General features: G+C 36.4%; 1 protein-coding gene and 1 long non-coding RNA gene across 3 annotated transcripts in view; one reads left to right on the plus strand and one right to left on the minus strand.

Moving 5' to 3' along the window:
• Positions 1-20,143, plus strand: part of LOC725329 (UPF0489 protein C5orf22 homolog) — a 788,097-nt gene that overhangs the window by 498,080 nt on the left and 269,874 nt on the right. The window lies entirely within an intron of this gene.
• Positions 8,788-17,940, minus strand: LOC113218894. The gene is made up of 3 exons (XR_003305004.1): positions 15,395-17,940; positions 10,224-12,294; positions 8,788-10,134 (listed from the first exon to the last, which is right to left on the minus strand). It is a non-coding gene; the product is annotated as an uncharacterized LOC113218894 (long non-coding RNA).

Below are 20,143 nucleotides of genomic sequence, written 5' to 3' on the forward strand. Positions count from 1 at the left end.
CTTTTTTTTTTTTTTTTAACGCGGCGCTTACACGCGCACCCCTCTGGGATCAATTGCTTTTCATTTTCCATTATTTCCCAAACGAAGCGAGTTCTTAAAAAAAGGGGGGGAGGGTGTTCAAAAATGAATTAATTATGAAAGATCGGAATTTATAATTTAATTTCTTTCTAATTTTCTTTTTTAAAGATTTTTTGCGGAGGACGACTTTGATTCTTGACGAAGATATTTTTTTTTTTATATTATTATGAGATTGAATATTAGAGAATGTTAAATATTAGAAACAAAGAATTTATTATTAGAAACTGAACATCGTTTAATCCGATTTGATTAAATTTTATTCGATAATATTGACGTCATTTGCGTCAACGCCCGTAAAATGAAACGAAGAATTAAGTTAAATTCGTAGATAGAATTTACTCGAATTTAAAAATATACGAGCAATTCGTATCGTTGGAATCAATTCTCCCTATAATTTCTTTCGTACCGTATGAAAACTGATCTTGTTCAACAATCTATCCCCAATTTAAACTTTAATTTTCTTTCTTGGAAAATAGAGCGTAATATTACGAATATCTCTCGCGTTTAAATAGAAAGGGAGAATATGAAAGGGAAGGCATTAATTTAGGCATTAATTTCACTCAAATTCGAATGGCGGATCATTAAGGTGTTTTATGGGAATTGAGATATATGCGGGAAGCATTAAACAAATCTGAATATAGTATCAAAGACGTGGTCTTTGTACCACTTTGACTCGACAATAGGCTAATTAATAAAGTTTCTCCGCGAAAACATAAATATTAGCAAGATGAATGTTCCCGTGTAACTAAGAGCCATTATATAGTTGACGTACTACATCACTTTCATTTGAAGCAGTAAATATACTTTACTCAAATTTACTTTACTTTTCTGCACAATGCTGCTTTGTGCGAGATTGGTAAGCAACTAGGTACTGATTTATTTCACCCATTTCTAAATACATTTTCTAATAATAAACTTTCGAATGTATTATAATTCATCCACCCATTTCTCGCTATTTCCATCTTAATTTCGAGAATGGCCATTTCTTTTATTCAATTCCGAATCACCAATCCTCTCTTTCTCTTTCGCATAGGGATAATAACATTTTTCTAAAAAAAATTAAACATTCATATAGATGTATCTTTTTATTCTATTAAATAGTAAGTTAATTGAAATCGAAAGAAAAATAATACTTAATAGTCGATTTTATTATTGGCAATTATTCTTTTTAAATTTCCAAAGTTAAATTCAATTCTCCTTTATTAATAGGCTACTAGGTATTAAAAAGTTCTTTCCTCGTGTGATGTACTTTCCTTTTTTTTATTTCATCCAATACAAGTGAAGATAATAAATTATATCTCTTCTCCGGTTCTCGATTCCATCTCTCACGATTTTCTAATTTTACTTTGCTCACGTGAATATTGCTCACGTTTTACGAGGGCCCTGAAACGAGGAACTTTCTTCTTACTTTGATTCTTTGAAAAGGTGTTACGAGTTAAGTTAGAGGAGATTTATGTCGTTTCCAAAGCGGAGTACGCCTACGAGATTTCGAGTAATCGATGTTTAAGAGAGCTAAGCCGATCATGAGAACGAGCAGGCTGTACGTATTCACAATCATCGACGTGTTTGTCACCTACGCTCTTCCTTCTTAATTTTACGCGGCGAGATCTCACGTTGACGTTTATAGAAACCTTCACGCGAGATTTATAGACGTACGTTTGATAAAGATGTATCTTACTTTGGAATTATTGCTTATCCGTATATTTTATTATATATATATGAACCACGACAAATTTTGAAACGATGTATTCTTTCATGAGTTGAAATGAAATAAAAATTGAGTAAAAAAATTATGTAAAGCGATAATTTTTTTTTTTCTTGAAAGAATAAATCTTGTAATGTAAAAAAACTCCAGTCTTATTCATTGTAAATTGAAATACATGAATGTTAATTTTATATAACAATTGAATTTTGCATTAAATGAAACGAGAGGAAGTGAAATACTTCCACCTTTCTTACATCATAATCTGTCTCCATCTTGTTTCAAAGTTGCTAACTCAATAATATAATAACATAATGTAAATAAGTCTCGACTCATATTTTTATATTTGTTTTGAATCTTTTGTAGAAAAAATATTCTATGAATATCTTAACACTTTGTATAATCTCATATATGTTCTTTTTTTTATTTACCAGTTAATTGAATATGTAAAAAAACTTATCTAATATAGAAAAAAAAAATACAATTTTTGCAAAATATAACTCGTATAAACAACTTGTGCATAAAAATCACACTGGACTTTGTAAAATCATAAAAATAGACGTGAGGTAGAGAAAGAAGTCACTTTTGGTCAATCAAGATCTCTGCGTTTTTTCTTCTCTTTTTATTCTTCCTTCCCTTTCCTTCCTTTCTTTTTAAGAAACAAAAACAAAGAGATTTCGCGTTATAATAAGTTCCAAGTTAATAAAAAATACCATATTAAGGATAGAGCAAATCATTAGAAAGGGAGAAAAGGAACTTCGCTTTAAATATCTCTAACCATGACAACGATTTATGCGCAGCCGCAACGTTAAGCCGCATTTACACCAAACCAGTTGAACCACAGACATAATCCTCGAAAAAAGAAAAAAAAAAAGAGAGAAGTTCGAAAAACAACGTTTTATGCCGTGTTTGTTTCGATACAAGTGAATATATAGTTCATGTATTCGTGTGTTTTGATGATCGTTGATAGATCTGATGGATAAGATATGAGCAAAGTCCAATATTTGTAATTTTTTATTTCTCGACTGATAAATTAGAAATAATAATTGCAAAGTAAATTTTTAGATGAACGTCTGTGCAGTGATAGTTTAATCCTCAATTGCAATACAGTGACATTCGATTAAAAGATAAAAATGTAATAATATCAGATGAACTTGAAAATTGATTGAAAATTACTATTGATTAAGAGAAGAAAAATTATTGAAATTAATGTGAAATTTTCGAAATGCTCAAAGATTTGTGCGATAACAGTTAATTGCAATTAGAAGATTAATATTTTTATTTCGTGTTTGATATTTTAGATTAGGTTCGCGTTGAACTTGTGCAAACAATTGAGAGGCTTCGCGAGAAAAAAAAAAAAGATACTAAATGCATTTACAAACTTTGATAAGTGCAAGAAACGATACATACAGATAATCTATACTTAGAAATCTCTTTAATTAATTTTGATAAGAATTTCAAAAGCCTTTATGGATGTACACAATAAAAACACGTTTCAACAACGGGTGAATTTTATCATTTTCTTATATCGTTCCTCTCGCGTAATTTTTCCCCTGAATATAAATAAAAAGATCGACAAGGTTAGAAGAAATATTTGATCGCATTGTGTACATCACAATTCGTTTCGAGATAATAATGTATCATTAACGATATTTCACCAAAACCGGAAATATCGTGTTTCCTATCTTTATTACAAAATTAACGCGATAAGTGGCGAGTTACGATTCGAGATACGATTGCACACCATTGTGTGTAACTATCTTGAAAAAGCTTGAAACGTCACGCTCGGTGGCTCCTACGTACCTGATCATTTTTGCATTACTTTTTTTTTTTTTTCTCCCCGTGACGTTCGTTGCACATAAATTCGAGCCTGGCCACTCAAACGATCTCTTAATCACAATGCTCTAAGTATTCTTCTTGAATTACAAATGACAAATTCCGAGAATAAACCACAAAGCCGTAACTCGCCAAGTGCAATAACCTACAACCATGACTAAAACAATTTTTCACTCATACGATATTAATTTCATAATCCATCACTTTTTTTTTTTTTTTTGAAAATTAAAAACTTGTCGATCACTAATTTTTCCATTATATTTTCCTTCTCTCATGAAACTTCTACTGTTTGGAATTAAATATCTATTTCTGCACTGAACTATAGAATTCTTTTTTCGAGATCAATTTTACTTTTAATTCTTACAAATTTTCCGCATCCCTTTCTACCTATCATTCCATAAAAAATAACCTTCCTTAAAAAACTCTCTATTCATCCCCTAAACTTGAGAGCGAAATAATAGCCTCGAGTTCTCTTTCTAATTCACAAAAAAGCAACGACACCAAAAAAAAAAAGAAAAAAAAGGAGAAACAAAACAATTCGAGCCGAAGGAACAAAGGAAAAATCCTGCAAATCACCTCACGCGCACACCTCGACGTACCTATTCCGAACACGAGGGAGCACGTGTCGCAATCCCTCGTGATCGAGCATTTATGACAGGAGGCGTTGTCGCGCGGGCCCCTGTCCAGGCCACGGGGTCTTAAATGCGGCTTAAGCCTTTCCTGGGGCTGGGCGCAGCGCACGTTGTCGTGGCTGTCGTCGAGCCTCTTTGCACCTTGAGGAAATCACGATGCGGATCGGTTGCGAAAAACGACGGCGGCCGCGTCGGCGTAATGGCCGCGCGTCTATCGCTGCTGCTGCAACAAACAAACGGGTACCAGCCGAGAGCCAAGCGAAAGGAAATCCAAAAGGGAAGGGTAGCCGAGAGAGCGCGCGCACGCCAGCCTATTTACTCTCGTCGCGCACAAAGAGCCGAACATAATGCGCGATTTATGTGCCACGTGTTTCTATGCTTCCACGTCCATTGTGCGTTTGTACTTTATCGAGCGGTGTTTAAGCATTTCGTGGCGTTCGAGAAACGGAGGAGGGACGTGAGGGTGAGGGAGGGATGGGTGGAGGGAGGGAATTGATTATTGCGATTGATCGAAAATTTTGGAAATGGATTTTTCAAAGAGGGAAATTTTATTGTTGGATGAAAGAGAGAGAGAGAAAGGGGGGAATTGTAATTGTAATTTTTGAGATTCGAATGAATGGACAAATTTGCATCGATTTACAGAGATTTTGTATAAGGATATTTCATAAATGTTTTAGACTTGTAGATTTTGCAAGAGATGAAATAATAAATATGTGACGAATAATTAATTTCAAAAATTTTCGAGTTTTTTCAAACTTTAAAAAAGAGATTGCGTTTGACGTATGTATAAAAGTTATTTTATAAAGGGGCAAATTATTATTTATCTATCGACTTATATTAATTTTCAAACTTAATATTTTTGAAACTAATTTTTATATAATCCAATATATATTATCGTGAAAATCGAATTTGAAACGGGGGATAAAACTCGAAATATCAGGATCAAACATTATGAAAGATCACGTTTCTTCATCCTGTTCGCTGAAAAAAATTCGATGATGATTCTCATCGTTGGAAGTGATGTGTTGTTCAACCATGCCGAACGAACAAAACGCTATTGCGCCACGTATTAATCTGCCGTACAAAGCGCGATGCATTAGGCCTTTGTTGTAAGAAGAGATAGGCTACACGTTCCATCCGGTTGAACGGGGTTAAGCGGTGGCCAATGGATATTTAATCGAGCATCGTTTAAATAGATTTCGCGGCATTGTTTATTCCGACCTGGGATATTTGATATTTCATTAATCCCTGCGCGGATCTATTCAATTAATGCTAATGCAAAATTGCACCGGCCCGGCCAGTATTATCGGGCACCACCTGTGAATTTCAGCCCCGAAACTCGTTTCACTTTTGCGCTTATATAACAAGCGTATCATCGAATATGGACACGATAAACAAATTTTTTAAGCAACAAGAATTCTTCGAAATTAGCCCGGATTTTTTCTTCGATTCTTCTTTGATTCGTTCTTACAGGAAACTCATTTTTTTTTTCCAAAAATTACACACTCGTATCATTTCTCTCACATTCGTTCTCAGAATAACCGATGAAGGCATTCGCGTGTAAAAAAGAGAAAAATTCGTGGATAAAAACAACTCCACTATCCACCAGTATCACTGACAAATGGAAAAAAAGAAAAAAAACTCGTTCGTTTCGCTCGAGTTGCTTCTTCTCCCGTAGACGGAACCTCTCCTTCCTTCTCTCTCCCGAAACAAAGGAAACGAAAAGAGAGAAAGAAAGAAAGAGAGAATCGAAATAACCGAATAAATATCTGGTCCGTGACGGGGCGGAACGGCGGCAAATTCGAAATCAGGGACGGAATGAAAAATCACTTAAGGACGAGCCCCTCGGCTGCCGCACGAACGCCAGTGTCCCACGGCATGTTTATCATGCAGAGTGCGTCGATGGGCGAGCAAGAACGAGTCCGCGTTTCACAGCCGTCGATCGCAGCGGGGACGCGAATCGCGGCGCCGATTCCGACAAAAGCCGGCCTCGTAAAGCCGATTCGCGTGGACAAGCAGGTGAAACGTTTGCGACGTTGGAAGGCAACGGGCGCCAACGACAACGCCAACAATAACAGCCGCGCGATGCGTGAACCGCGGTGGCTCTCCTTCTCGTGGCGAAACGCTTTAACGCAACGAAGGCCGCCCGCGGTGCGTGTCCCTTTGTCGCCTGTGCACCGACCACCACCACCAATCGGGCATAAATCGCAATTAGTATCGGCGTATCTGCAACGCGTCCACGGTTCCGCTTACGCGTGCTCCGAGGCCAGCTTTCTCCTCTTGAACGCGCATCGCCCCTCCAAACGCCTTTTCCGTCGAGCGGACTCGCAGCAATTTTTGCACGATTTCTTCGGGGCAGGAGAAAGCTTTCGGATTTTTTTTGGAAAGGAATCGCTATCTGTCCAAGCGATTTTTAGGATTTTAGGAAGTTGAAATTGTTGGAAAGTTTTTAGAATATAGGAGGAAGTTTTCCAATGGAAAATTGAAACTTTCCATCCATCCGTGGAATTTTTGAAACTGAAGAAGAAACGAATAAATCACGTTCTCTAAAGAGACAACATTAAAAATCGAAGTTGCATATATATATCTTAATTATTCCATGTAACGACGATCGATGTACATCAGATATACATCGTGATAAAAATTCATTGTTACAAGTCGTTGTATGGTAATAAAAGATTTCGTATCAAAGAGTACACGAAGAGGGCCGAATTAATGTCACACGGATGAGCCGATTCCAAATACTAAACGATACGACGAGTAATCTGGAATAATGGCGATGTCTATGGGTGAATTTCGCGAATAGATCGGGTCGCTGTGTTATTACCATGCTCCATCACGACGAGGTGTGGGGCTAGAGGGGGAGGCAGGACGTGTCGCATCACGGAAAAGACAATGAAAAGAAAATGCCGCGGAGTTCTTGTTAAGCCGGGCTATTATCATTAATTAAATAGCGCCTTCGCTATCTCGGCTCACGTCCCGTCGCCGTGCCCGTGGCATTAAGCCCGTATGACACCGTAAAGACTTTAAGTCGGTGCTCGTTATCGGTGGAATGACGGACGCTTAGGAAAGGACAGGGGCTCCGTTCCATCCAGAGACCGCTGGACCGTTTCACCGAGAACGAGATTAAACAAGGTTTGAATCTTCGATCGAAGATTTCCTTTTCTTCCCCTTCGATTCTTTCAATAATGGCAAAAGTAAAATTTAGTGAAAGCAGAGAGAGAGAGGTGATTGAAAGGTTGTTGTTATTTTTTGAGGAAAGAATTTTGTAAATAGATTTTGTAAATAGAATGGTTAACCCTTGTAAAATAAATCGCTCATCGATTTTACTACACGCCCAATTGTTTCTATATAATTTTACTTTTCACATTTTAAGAAATCCTTATCTCCGGGAAATAGAAGCTGAAGACGTTTATCTAGACGCTTTACATGTAGATGTTTTAAACAATGAATTCAAAAAGTCGTTTTAAATTGAATTATATATAATACCTATAAATACGTGTAATTCATCTTGTATTACAATTACATTCTAAGAATCTCTGAGAGAAGGTATTTTAATTTACTCGACAAAGAAAGGATCAGAATTATGATATATTGTATTAAACTCGAGATTCACAAGATTTCAAAAAACGAGAGAGAGAAAGAAAAGAATATATTATCGAGGAAATTGGAAATTGGAAGATTAGGAGCACAGGAATCTTAATTCCACGATTATGTCGCAAGATAGCCAGATTTGAAATACCTGGCACGTCCATTCGTGTGCCTCCACGAATGACATTTAAATCGGTACTTGTCATCGATAGAATGATCACGATCGAACGCGCACGCGTAGAGAGCTACCGATTTCCATGGGAGATATCTCCGTTTACAAATGAGGATCATTAAAATCCAAGTAACCAGCGAGGTACGTCGCGTGGAATGGTAAATTCGCTCGACGTCCAACATCCCATCGTCGACTATACGCCAAGATTTCGAGTTCTTTATGCTCGAAGAATTACACTCGTCAATTTTCTCTTCGATCGCCTCGCCTCGTTTGTTTTGTATCAAGCAATCAAGGCGTCTGTTTTATTGGCGGCTAATCTTTTAAACTGTTAATCTTTCAAACACGAGAGACGTCGTAATTAAAGAATTTTTGTTCGAGGGTTATTTTTACTCGGATGTGAGTCATCTTTGTTTTTGCAAGATAATGATCCGCGATAGACAATCTAAGATCGATATTCAATCTAAGATTGAATGAAATTTTAAATGTTTGCTTCAGAAATATATAAAGTGAATTAAAATAATGAAGAAGAAGCGTCTCCAGAATTTTTTCTTTTTTTAATTGAATGAGTTAAATTATTCCACGTGAAATAATAATATACTTGATTATGTATTACATATAAGATGATTCTATTTCAATAATCATTCTCAACAATTCTTTTTGAAAATCATCGAATATTATTATTATTTTCAATACTTTTAAAATGGATAATAATAATTTTAAACGTTAATTATATAGAAAATTCTAAATATTTCAAAAATACATAATTATCCATAACAATTAATCCCAGATTATTAAATAAAAATGTAAATCTCGATCAAAGACAAATATTTATCAAAATATTTTTTTGATTAAGTAATAACAACGAAAAATAACGTACAAAAGATATTCGATGCGAACGAAAAAGAAAGAAAAAAAGAAAAAACAAGAATAGCCAACACTCGTTTCGATCGAAACGTCGCTGCCTCTGAACATAATAATTCGTCTCGTCGTGACGTGTCGTTTTCAAACCTCCTGCTCTATCTACGATCGCAGAAAGTGAAGGTTTCGAGCTGGTATTCTGCGAATATACCGAGAGAACCGAGATAAAGTGGCTTCGAGAAAGGCAAACAATTTCCTCCGCGGTTGTCTTAAATCCCGAATGAATTTTATTCCCCCTTATCGTGATTCGTTGCCAGAACGAATCCAGATCGGTCAGATTGGAATGGGTTGTTGGGCGAACGTGTTCTTGATCCGCATGAACGCGAATCGAAAGGATCGAAATACGGATTCGATAATTCAAAATATATCGACGTTTGATCGATATACCTGAGATTGCTATAATTACCGTATCTCCAAGGGAAGAAGAAGAAAAAATTGTTTTTTTGAAAAAATGCTTAATGACATGCTTCTGCATTGCGTTTCAAATTTTTGCTTTTTGTATTCTTTTCCTTTTTTTTTTTTTTTTTAAACGTTGAATAAATCATGTACATTCAGGCGTTGGTTATGCGTGCTTTTCCCACTTGTTCGATATCGATCAATTTGTAATCTATGCTATTTGCATTTTGTGTCGTTTTAAGTTAAGTTGAGGGGAGAAAAATTGGAAAAGTTGGTAAATATAAATTATCATTGAAAAAAAAAAGAATTTTTGAACGATATATAAAATTCGTTATACAGAATTGTAGTTTCTTGAAAAGAGTTCTTCTCTATTAGGATTATTTAGAATATATCGATACATCAATCGAGTATCTTTCGATGCAAACTGTCGACTCGAAACGATTTAAGCGAGATGTCACGATGACTCGTCGATATCGTTACAACATTTCCATATTATACAGAGAAAAGATTTTGACACGGTTGATAGCAATACGCGATTATAAAACCGTCAATGATACATTAACTTAGAGTCACAGCTTTTAGATCAAGATTTATAAACGTCAATTGTGAGTGACGTTTAATATATTGGAGTGTTTATGGATTTTTACGAAAATAAAGTGGAAAGCATCAATTTCTGTTTAAATGGCCAGTATACATATATATATATGTTTTTTTTTCTTTCTTCATTTCGATGTTATGATTCGTTATGCTGTCAATGAATTCGTATAACTCGTTAGATTAACGACGAAGATATATTTTCTTCTATGAACCTATAGAAGAAACATGACTTTAATTCATTCACACGGAATTGCATACTTTTCAAATATTGCTGTAATTGTAATTAACAACGTGGACGTACCTCGTTCTTCGAATGAACTGGAAAGAAAATTTGTTTTCCAAAAATTCTCCTTGAGTTGAATCATCGAAATTATAAAAAGTATCCTCAAATTACCTATGCATCCCACATTTATCTCCCAACTTCTTCCCTCGATCGATCGATCGATCGATCCATCAAACAAGGAAGCACCTCCTCAACTTCAATTCCATTCCAACAAGAAATAAAACACCCTTTTAACCAATCTTCTTTGGTCCAGAAACACTTCGCTCGTTCTTCCCTTGCAAAAACGATGCAAGATTTCGCGGAACAGTTGCCCGGCAACGAGCAACTCGGCCCGCGTTTATTTATCTCGAGATTCACGGGCCACGAAGCAAGGCTTTCCGATCCGTTTTCCAGTTCCGGCCGATCCCGGGACTACCAGAACTACTAGGAAACGGTGTGCGGCCCTCGTGAACGTGGTCTCGGTCTTGGTCTCCCTCGTCGCCAACTTTACGTTTATATGCGGCCGTACACGACGTTATCCCGATACCGGGCCGGCCACACGTCACCGAATCGTGATCCTCGAGGAGGCCGAAGACGATGTTGTTGTCCCCCATCAAAGCTAGGAGCGGTGTCCAGGTTCGTGAGCCTGGCCTCCTTCCTTGCACGGTTCGATCGTAAAATATGAAATGCCGTTCCTCCCGCGCGGTGTGATCGCTCCCCATCATCGCCGCCCAACCGCGCCTTTTCCCGCTTTTGGAGCCACAGGATGAATATTTAAAATCTATGCGATGAAGCCTGTGTCATATTGTTCTACATTGTTCGACATTTCTTTTTGAAATTTTCTTTTTGAAGGAGAATGTAGATTGCAATTGGAAAATGTAGAGATTGATTGTAATATAATCTATCATATTTTTGAAGATATTTTTGGAAAAAATGGAAAATGGAAAAGGAGTATTATATCTGTATGATGATTGTTTGGTTTAATTGTAAGTGCTATATGTAATAATGATAAAAAGAAACCTCTTTTTGCACATTTCGAATTGATCGTTCATATTCTCGAAGATATTTTCGAAGAAGGAAATAAAAGTAGGAAAAGAGTATTCTGTATCTTAACTTAACTTATAGGAACGGGAGGAGGCTAGCTGGGGAGGACTCGTTCGAAACGTCTTACGGTACTCTGTGTAGCTCTGTGCCACGATGGAAAAATCGAAATGTCCACGACACGAGAAACCTCCCGCGAGATCTAATCGCCCGATCTCTGTTTTGCTCCCTCGTTCTCGCTGATAATCGGATTACCGAAGATCCTCGCGAGATTAGACCGGGGAGCGTGACCGACTCTCAGACGTATTATTTCCGTTTGAATTGCCGCCGATTTTTTTCTTTTTCTCAGGATTATACTCGAGGCATTGTGTTCTGGATATATCCATCGTATAACATCGTTGCTCGTTTCTGTGACCAATAACAATTATTTTTCTCTTTCTCTTCTTCTTATCATTTTTTATCTCGCAAATAAATTTATAAATCAAACAATTCTTTTTATGAGTCTCTCTCTCTTTCTCTCATTCTTCCTTCGATATATCATTTTCATCCATCCCTTTTCATACATAATCGATCAAAAGAGATTATTCTCGGGAGGATCACACTTTCAACACCTCGATTTCCCCCACGGACGGGGTTTCTTTCGAAGCGTTGCCGCGAGATCCGCGCCGCTAATTAAACCGTCCAAGGAATCCGTCGCGTTCCAAGCCCGAACGTTCCAATTAAACGAGCGAAATTACGGTGTTTGCGTAATTAAGACGGCGGTGTCTTTCCCCGCCGATCGGAGGATCGGCCTTCCCAATCCGGCTTGAAATAAACCGGATACCCTCTGACCATCGAACGTCCCAATTAAGAGCGGTTTGTAAAGTGGACGCCGCCTTCGAGTAGAATTCGATTTCGTTGCTCGAAAATTCCCCGTTTCCCGAAAAGGGAGAAACCTTCACCTTCATTGAACGCCCGATTAACCTATTAATCTCTTCTCTGCTCGTTCAGATTTCTCGAAATTTTTCTTCTCCCTCTCTTTCTCTTTGTGTATCATATCGTGTAGAGGAGTCACAAGACAATTCTCCAACTGAAAATTAAACGTTAAATGGGATTAATAAAATCTAGGTGTCTAGTGTGAAAGTGTAAATGAAATTATCGTTTTGCGTTTTTTCTTTCTCTCGATTCAAATTTTATTTTTTCTCTCTATCTATTTTTATGATTAAGGGAATAATTAAGAGAGGAAGAAAATTTATAATGGAATTATAATTTGTAAGAGAAACGATTTTATACGAGGGAAAGAAGAAGAAGAAGAAGGAAAGATTCGTTAAAGAGAGTGTGGATGAGATGACGGCGTATAAGGGACGTATCCACGTCCAGTTCGGACAGTGAGCAAGCTTTATTCGGCCGGCAAGCGTTTAACAAGTGTTTTCCATCGATTTAAAAGGCGCTAAGCTGCGTTCGAGCAAGGCAACCGGTCTCTATCGGTGACTCATTGGGAACGCGAGTTGCTCTTCGTTCAAACAAACGATTTCGTCTAGTTGAGACATTCGATTCGATCGTCGAATCGTCTTTCGTTTCGACATGACGCCATTTTGTTTTTCTTTTTTTTTTCATGTTCATTGGTTGATTAGTAATAACCATTGCGTTTGGTTCCTGTTCAAGTGAGGAAGAATATAAGATGTCTTTGAACGAAGGATATACGTTTTTGTAATTGTCAAAGTATTATTAACATTTCGTTTCTTTTTTTTTTCTTAGTCACGTAATAAAGCCTCTTATTGTATAGTAAAGAAAAAAAAATCGACTTCAACGAGCAATAAAGTTTTTTTCGAAACATATGTTTTTCGTTTTGTGATTATTTCCAGTCACGTGACGACGACATTAAATAGCGTGTTCGTTTTTAGAATATTTGTTCCATCCGCTTGAAAGGAAGGAATTACTTTAATCTATTTAATCATTTTACTGTAATCTATTTAAAAAGATATAGATATATCGATCGGAATTGGAAAGCATCTCTATTTTATTTTATCAGATATTAAAGTCCTATAATTATGAAGCGTTTTAAAAACTTTTATGCAAAAGTGTAGATATACATATAATTTATCGATAGGCATGTAAATGAAGCCTTACCATGAAAAGTGATTTTATGTAAGTACTTCGGTTAGATTTATAGACTATAAAAGTCTAAAGCAATTTCAATAAAGAAAAATCTATTTCAGTATGTTTATAATGAGATATTGCTATATCTGTACTTTATTTTTTTTTTCTTTTTCTTCTTCTTCTTCTTCTTCTTTTTTTTTTTTTTTTTTTTTCTTTTAGTTAAATTCACGAGCTAAGAATTCTTTGTTAATCGCTATCGAAGGTCGTACAACGAGAACAAAGGCTGTGATCAACTTGGAATGAAGTTATCTCTGTTTTGGTCAACACGAGACAATGAAAGAAACAATCAGCAATTACTCATTAATACCTCGGCAGTTACTCATCGTTTAAAACAAAGCGCTGCTATCTTAAATCCTGATCGTGTACACGATTAGTAACAAAGGCAAATAATAAAATCCAAAAAAGTCAAAGAACCTTGCGCGCAAATGACTTCGTGCAGTTTCTTTCCATTGTAAAAAAAAAAAAAAAAAAAGAGAAGAAGAAAAAAGAATCGCAAATTCTTCGCACAAAGAATCGCGAAATAAAAATCCACAATTGTCCACGTCAACCTATTTATTCAGAGATATCATACTGGACGTCGAGTATATTTTTATTAAAGAATTGCGATCCCGAGGTTGATTCATTTGTCATGTAAATGAAGAATAAAAAAAATATATATATATAAATAACTTAAAATACTTATAGAGATAAGTAAAAAGAAATGGCTCAATATAATTGCTTTTCTAACGATATAACATGTTCAGATTAATCGCAACATTATCCAATTATTCGTATATACATATAAAGAATAAGATCAGTTCATTTAAAAAAATAATTTTTAAAATATGAAACACTATTATCTTTTTTATATATCTCTATCAGAAAATGAAATACAAAGAGTATTGCATCGCGGAATATCGTTTTCTTCTGAAACGATATATAATAGGTCTATCTGGACGATTTATCGCAAATTAATTTTATCGCCAGGAAACAGTTCAATAGACGAAGCAACAGTTTTTCATTAAATACCACTTTTCTTCATCGGCCGCCACGGTGGATTCGTTCGACCACGCGAAACGATTAAAGAAACCGCCGTTCGAAGATCACCAAGTCGAAGACAAGGGAGAGCTGCAAGGCAACAGCTGCGAAGGGGGGGCCATCGACAATTTCCTCGTGAGCATTACGCGTAATTACGAGGCGAGCAAACAAACAATGGGCGAGCTCTTCCCGCATGCGAGTAAATACGTCAGCGCCACGTACGTAATTGTCCTGTAATTACCGGTCGCGCGATCCAAAGGATCGCACCGGTCCTTCGCCTTTTCTATCGATTTCTTCGTTAATTGGACGTGGTGGAGGGCACGAACCAGACTTTTTGCCAATCGTCATCCAGGCCGATGACGGCGGGGATTACTTTCAGCGTGGACGGGATCAGCGGGGAGGAGGAGGAAGAGATAGACGATTCGCGATGCACGATCATGTTCGGTTTCACGGTACGATGATTACGATAGGGAGTGAAATCTAGGAGGAAGAAATATGTAGAGTAGTAGAGTAGAAGTTTTGTAGTATATTTTTCTGTTTCTGAACGACGTGAAGGAATTTTTTGAAATAGGAAGTATCATGTATCATCTCCATTTCTGTATATCACTTCGAAATCCATGCAATTTTTCTAATTTAAAAATTATGCGAATAATAATATGCAGATAATTTTCTTTAGTTTGTAGATAAAGTATATAGAATTGAATTTTAAAATGTCGATTGAACGATATTGATTTCAATTCAATTAACATATTTTAATTCTCCATAATTCGGATTTGTTACAACTAATTTAATTTTAGGAGAATGATATAATCTGATAAGAGAAATGCATTATAAAGAAAAATTAACCAATCATTTCTAAATATTATCTAATCATTATTATTTATAGTATTAACTCATCCTATATTCGAATAACCAACATTCTAAACAAACGCTATTGTAATTCCTAAAAAAATATATATATATATTCAAGAAGAACGATCGAACAAGATATCCCTACGACATCACCTACTTACATATGTACTCACTCGTAGAACCAGATATATATATCCTTCAAACGCATCCTCTGACATTGCACGCCTGCGAAGATATCTCAGACCTCCCTTTCTCCAAGTAGAAAGAGAGAGAAAATAAAAAAAAACACGATGTAACGCATTATCAATTTTTCAACACTCGATACACACAAATACACATCGAAGATGATAAAAAAAAAGAAAAAAAAGAAACGTGGATACGGGGATACAAGGAAGAAATTCAAACATCACCCTCACGACAAATTGACACAGTGAATAGAGGTCGGAAACACCACCGGTGATCGGCTGCTACGATTATCTCCCTTGCGTTTTGCGGTGGAGACGAGATTGCGTCGCGACACGTCCTGCGTGTGACGCCATTTTATCGGCGAGGATTTCTGCGCGGCGAGTTTGAACACGCGAAAGAGAGAGAAAGAAAAAGAAGAGAAAAAAGAAGAGGAAAAAAGACGAGCACCGAGGTTGAAAAAAGATCCACAGGAAAGATATACGCGAAACGCAGAAGACACGTAGAGGATTGTCGTCGATCATCAGACCGGAAAAGGCCCCGCGCGCATTTTCTTCGTTTTGCGCACGTCGACCGCCTCTCCTCCCTCCCCCTCGGGAGGGAGAGGCCGCCCTCTCCCTCCCTCCGCCACAGGCCACGTCGTCACGGGCTCATAGAAAATTCTATTATTCTATTCTTATCAACGGGATGACGCGTGCTGCCTCGTATCGACAGCCGGATATATAATGCAACGTGAGTTTCTGAGCTTACGGCGTCCACCGGATGCGCCCACACCGAGCTTGCATACTGAACAGCCTTCTGAGGTCCAGCTAGGAAACGTGCCGGCTCGCCACGGCCATTGGAGAGCGTATAAATAGAGGGAATACGCTCGCTTCTGATTCGAATAATTGAAATCTAATCGTTCCGTGGTTAAGGAAAGTTTAATTTTCGATTCGTACGGTGTGAAACTCGTCGATATTAATATTTTCCATTCATGGTGGAAGGTTCGTCATCGTTGTCGTGTACAGTAGATAATTAGAGGTGTATTGAAACGTAATAATAAAATTATAAAAGTAATGGTTTGATCGAAAAAGTATAATTGTATAATGTATGCAACATGTTGCATATTCGATATGTATCATCATTTTTTGCGATTGAACTGCGTTTAATGTACAGTATGTTTTATGAAAAACTATAAATCAGTAAAAAAAAAAAAAGAAGAAGAAGAAATTGACATCGATTTTTGATAAAGAATTACTAACAAATAATTAAGGAACTAATTATATTTATTTATTTATGTTTCTTATCTTCTAAGAATAATAGGTTGGAACTAAAAATAATAGATAGGACGATAACATATGAAATTTATACAATTCAATGAGTATTTTTTTCGAGAAATGCTCGTATAATAAATATCAGGTAAAAATAAAAGAAAAAAATACAAAGAAATTTATGAATTAAATTAATTCCTTTCTTAATTTCTCCATCAGTCAATGTACATACCTATATATATTTCTTATTTCATTCCAATGACGACATAATTGTTTAAAAAGGAAATAGATCGCACGAGCAAAAAATCATTCCTTCATTCAAAAGACCAAACGCTTTTAGAACCCAAGTTTTTTCGATCAAAATCTTTTCCTCTCTTTCCTCTTCTCTCTTTCATACATTTTTACTTTCATATAACCCATTCAACGTGAACCTTGACGCTACTTTAAAATAATTACGAGAACAAAAAAAAAAGCTCTCCATCCAAATCACCACATCCAAGAGAAAAATGATATAAATTAGAGACACACGAAGCAAGGATCGATCACCCTCGAGGCGGGACAACAATGCCGTGATGGGGAAGAAAAGGCCGAGGCGCGACATGTGCGCGCGAAATTTGAATTCCCGCGCGCACGCCTTCTCCCAATATCCGAGCGTATTGTTTTAATTAACAAACCGTGAATTCTCGCCGGGTATACGTAGAACTAATTCGCCTTGTGCGAGAACAATACGTCACGATCGACGTTACATCTGGCACGCGATAGGTCGCACGCACAGACGACCTCCACACGGGCCTCCGCGCGGCACCGTTGATTGCAAAAATGGAATGTCGAATAGGCTGCGCGCGCGCGAAAACGCAGCCGAGAAATATTAAAAAGGGTGTTGAAATACAGCGTACGACGGATCTGTCGACGAGTTTCGAGGAACAAAAAGCCCCTTCATCCTGTGAATTAAAATTCGAATGGGAGGGGAGCGGGGTTGGCCGACGGTATTCGGAGATCCTGCTCCATGAAACGGCGATAATTATTTTGCTGATCTTTCGCGAGCATAATGATAACATCATTGGGTTTTCTCTTATTTTTATCTTTTGAAAGAAATTATTCGTTGGAAATAATTGCGATACGATGACTTGAATAATAACAATTGATTCGAAACGTGTGTACGTTTTATTTGTATATCAACAAATCAAACACTTGTTCATTACTATTGTTGGCCATTTTGAATAACGTCACTTTTATTTTTAGTAATATTTGTTTTATTAAAAGTAAACGTAAAATGATAATTCTTATTCCAAAATTATTTGTTTAGCTCAATTTTTTTCAGCAAAAAATATTTTTTTCTAATTGCTACGTATCCTCATCTTCTGTATATTGTATATATATAATTGAACATTAATTGATCAATTCGATAATAATTTTTTCGCGATCAAATAATTTTTAAAATGAAATTTAAACAAGTTAAGAGAATAAAAATTATCGATGTATTTTTACAAAAACGTTAATATAATTTTACAAGTCTCTTTGCAAGTTAAGAAAATCTATTTCGAATAAATTCTTATTTCTTAGAATTTCTAATTTCACAGAAACGAATAACCGTCTTCCAAGAATTGTTTCTTTCAATCAAAGATTCATTGAAACACCACTCCATCATCGATGCTACTCCTTTCTCGAATTGAATACGTCTGCGTGTATCGCGAATGCCGCCATGAGCTGTTCTTTGAAGCGCCGTGATTAATTTTTCTCCTCTTTTTCCTGCCCCAGTTTAATAGCGATAAAAGCTCTTCGCGCCTTGCGCAATCTTCGAATTCCACTGTTGCAGATGTACGTCGGTCCCCTCTGTGATTTAAGACAAACGAGTGATCTTTGAACTAAATCGCGAGACCGCGATCTAGATCACTCCCTCCCCTTCTCTCCCCATCTTTGCTCTCAATAAGTATCTGTTTGTTTTCGAGTTTGTTCGCTTCCTTGCAAAATTACGAATCGAAAGTTATTTCGATTTTAGAAATTTTTATTGCCTGATTTATTAAGTTTAAATTTTACCTTTCTTTTTTCTTTTTTTATTATTTTACGAATATCTTGAATTCTTATTCAAGAATTTAACAATTTTTTTTTTTTTTTAAATAAAGAATTTCAATGGAAATTATTAACGATACTTTGATCAATTCTGAGCAAAGATTTTACGATAGATTTGTATTATTATATTATTATTATTATTATTGAAATAACTTGTCAAAGGAGAAATCAGCACCATAAACTTTATCCAATCTCGCTCTCACTTATGCCACGGACAATTTTGTTATCTCAAATTATTTTTTTAAAACCACTTTTCATCGTGTCATAATATTTTTTACCGTGCGATATTTTATTTACCTACGATAACGATTAGAGGATAGAGTGTCATAGTATCATTTCTCATTAAATTACATTCCATTTTACTTAAAATTAGCTACTTAGAATTAGTCCAGATATCTTTCAACCGATGACATAAATTTTCATTTTCGTAACACGCGTATTATTCTACAAATTAAATAAAACTCTACAAATACGATTATAAATATTCATGGATACGTGCATCGTGATACGTGATACGTGCGTTTTATATTATTATTATTTCAAATTATCACCAATTATTCATTCAAGCGTTGCACTTATACTTAGAATATCAAAAATGGATAAAATTGATTATAATTTTTAATAAAATTCACGACCATATCGTGCAACAATTACCACTTATATATGTACATGCACGCACATATATAATATCGTCGAATCAAAAGATAAAAATCGTTACCGCTTTCTAACAATTTAAATGAAATTTAAAATTATTCGAGAGTTCGTATTCACGTTTCGAAACGGTAAAGGCTATAAAATTTTTTTCCCACGACCATTCCATTGTTACAGATAAAATTATACGCGAAATACCTTCGCTAATCCTATGACTCATGACCGCCTTGACGATTGCCAGTCGATTGTCGCGCGTCTTTATTCCAAATTATTCGTGAAAACGTGCTCGCAGGCAAATTGTTTGTCGAGCCGCTTTCCCTTTGTTCCCCAACCCTGCGGATGATGCATGCGCGGCCGGAATTGCTCAACGCTATCCAGAGTGAGTCATTAGGATCGAGCAATGCTACGCTATTTGAACGAACAACGAAGCCGATCCTCGTGCGTGGCGGCGAGATAACAGGCCGATGCGAATGAAAAATCGCGTGACAAAGATAGCCGATTACAGCTGTTGCGCAATCGCGCGCTTAATGATTTCGATGTATAAAACGTCGTGGGGGTGATACGCCTCGTTTCCCGGTTCCAAGTACATTCGATGCTTCGTTCCCATGTTTAACCCTTTTTCGAAATTAATGGAATTTATGCTTCGAGACAATTTGACAAGGTTTTTTGTGAATCGATGTGATTTCCCTAAGAATTAAAAGAGATGGAACATAGATTGTGAACGAAAATTTGATTTTTCTCTTTCATGATGAAATT

This window comes from Apis mellifera, linkage group LG7, assembly GCF_003254395.2.
Source record: "Apis mellifera strain DH4 linkage group LG7, Amel_HAv3.1, whole genome shotgun sequence".
NCBI lineage: Eukaryota > Metazoa > Arthropoda > Insecta > Hymenoptera > Apidae > Apis > Apis mellifera.